The following is a 237-nucleotide window of genomic DNA, read 5'->3' on the forward strand; positions in this document are numbered from 1 at the left end:
AATCCTGAGGGAGCCCTCCGAGGAAAGAGGTAGTGTCAGAAAGGAGAGTGGTCCTGAGAAGACGGGTCTTTGTGGGAAACTCGAGCGTGCAGCAGGGAAGGAGGAAAGGAAAGGAGCAGAAATAGGACGGGGGAAAGGCAGCCCCTGCTTGTTCATCTCCTGGGGCTGAGCACCCCCCACGACGCGCCTTTTGCACGGCCTTTGTTACAGCCATCGGGCTCTGACGCTTTCCGATAG

This window comes from Cariama cristata, unplaced genomic scaffold, assembly GCF_000690535.1.
Source record: "Cariama cristata isolate BGI_N322 unplaced genomic scaffold, ASM69053v1 scaffold28713, whole genome shotgun sequence".
Classification (NCBI taxonomy): domain Eukaryota; kingdom Metazoa; phylum Chordata; class Aves; order Cariamiformes; family Cariamidae; genus Cariama; species Cariama cristata.